Below are 2716 nucleotides of genomic sequence, written 5' to 3'. Positions count from 1 at the left end.
ACTAACCAACAAAAATACTCGGGCCTACCCCGATCCAATAACCAACATCAACACTCAGGCCTACCCCCGATCCAATAAACAATCAACAAAACTCGAGCTTAACAAAACTTAACGATCCTACCAGGTCTTCGGGCTATGACTCAGACCTCCAAGCCCCAATCAAACAAGAATAGACAAGGAAGCCCTCATCATAACCCTCAACCTGGTCTCCTATCACCCTAAAGTCTAAACACACAAACACACCTTACATATGCTACCACAACTAAAACTAATACGACTTGAAGGGAATCCAATAGCTGACAACGAGCTTAATACGAAACCGAAAGATTCAACAACTGTGTAACGTCCCAAAAATAATGGCTTAAAAATTTTCGTCTTTATATTAATAAATCGTTAATACATATCACTTCCACAAAACCAAGGTAATCAGGATTCATCAAAACATCATCAAATCAGAGTAAATCACAAAATGCGGAAACATGTGGTGTGTGCTTTGCAATCATCCTAAACTTTTCCATTTGAAAACCGAAGCACCCGAAACATAAATAGAAAACCGTAATCACAAAGCTTAGTGAGTTCCCCAAGATACCTAATATCACATAAGGCAATCCCAATTGAACCCAACCATTTTTTCAAAACCGCAATGCATGCATTTGTGTCTAATTTTTCCTAAGGACCCCTATCCCTAAATACTTACAATCTTCATAAACACTCGCCCACTTTTTCAGAACAACGCTCATTTTATGCATCCCTCCAAATCCATCCGCAAAACTTTCTTAACCTCAAGGAATATTTGGTTAAACCCCCAAGCATATATATGGAAAAATAACCTAGAAAAGAAAATTACAAATAAAATAAAAATACAAATTTTGCTTTGAATCTTTGATACTTTGTAACTCTTTTTCATGTTGTCATACTCGTAGATTCTTTAAAACATTTCATCACTCTTTTTTTTCATACGCACTTTTTTCACTCAAACTAAAAACCTAGAAAACATATGCTTACGCAAGGGGTTTTAACTTCATCCTTTATTGATTAAGGCATTCGTATTATGTGCAATGTCTACTTAAGCAATCATAATCACCTCTTTATTCCTTGGTCAAGGAGGGTATTAATGCAATACACCTCTTTATTTCTTCTGTAACATGACTCCCTTTAGCAATCATAATCACCGGACTAAAAAATGTCGCTCAAAGTCTTCTAATCTCTCGTTAACGACTCGACCCCTCGCTTATTCCTCTCACGCTTTAAATAGTCGTTCTATTCTCAACCTAACTTCTGCAAAGATCAAAAACAAAAACTACATAATAAAAGGAAAACAAACATTAATTTAAAGTTCCTACATTACCCTACTTACTATAAGTTTTAAAACAACCAAACAAAATAAAACAAACAAAAAGAAAATTGTCTTAAACACTTCAAACACAAATAAAATAAGATTGAAAAGTAAAAGAAAGATAAAGGAAAAAGAAATGCAAACTCAAATGATGGGTTGCCTTCCGTAAGCGCTTCTTTTTGTGCGAGTCTTGAGCTGAACTTTCAACTTAATAAACTTCTAATAAATTAAATGCCAATCCATCCGTTGCATTGAATATTTTTTTGGACCAATTTGTAAAATTTGACTCTTTGCTTCTAAAATTAGCCGAACAAGCTTGAACTCATAAAACCCAAGAATCTTGACAAGGGTTGGAACCAATTGAGTACTAATCAGAGCCCGGGATGATTGCATAACACACACCACCGCCTTCTGCATTTTGTGATTTACTCTGATATTTTATGATATAGTGATACACTTTTATCCATCTTGGTCGTATGAAAATGTTTTTGATTACCATTTTATTAATTCTAAAAATGAAATTTTTGGGTCTTTCTTTTGGGACGTTACAAGTTGGTATCAAAGATTTAGTTTGAGGGATTCAAACATACTCTCGGGTGTGTATGAACTCAAACTGAGGACTTGGTAAAGAAAATTCAAAAAGGAAATGTTTTAAAAGAAAAGGGTTTTCTAATATAAGAAAGGGTGTGGTGCACGCAAACGATGAGCTCAAGTAAGTTTTCCCAAAATACCCATACATGTTATCTGATATGATTTGATTTGTGAATCTGTGAATCGCATGCTAGTTAGGGCTAAGGATGTAACACCCAAAGTTTTAAAGGCCAAGAAAGGAAAGAAAACCCTAACTTTAAGGGGGGACTCGGCGAGTCCAAGCGGGATCCGGGTCGAGGAGTAAGTGACCGACTCGGCGAGTCGGCCAAGGAGACTCGACGAGTCAGGTCTGTTCGAGGAAAACCCTAAATCCGGGACTTTGGGCGCTATTTAAGCCCCTTATTCTATCCATTAGGGTTCCTTAGAGCCTCCCTCATACAGAAAACGAACCCTAAGCCTCCATTGTTGTGCATTCAAGCTTCCAAGCCATTTTTGGGTGATTTGAAGGAAGAAGAAAGAGGGGAATCAGTGAAGCTTCAAGGATTGGCTTCAGATCTGGAGTTTGTGGAGCCTTTCTGAGGTATTGAAAGTATTAAGTCATTTCCTTCCTTTAGATCTTCTATGGTTGTGAGATTTGGGGCTTTTTAAGTCATGATTAGTTGTCCATTTAAGTTAAAAGCCGGATCTGGAGTTGCTACTTCAGATCTAAGCCGATTTTGGTCTTGGGAAGCATAAGTTTCAGCCCTTGAGTTGATTATGGAGCCTCCTTGCCTTAAACCCTAGTTTATG

This window comes from Lactuca sativa, chromosome 8 (assembly GCF_002870075.4).
Source record: "Lactuca sativa cultivar Salinas chromosome 8, Lsat_Salinas_v11, whole genome shotgun sequence".
NCBI lineage: Eukaryota > Viridiplantae > Streptophyta > Magnoliopsida > Asterales > Asteraceae > Lactuca > Lactuca sativa.
Note: the sequence above shows the minus strand (reverse complement) of the source record.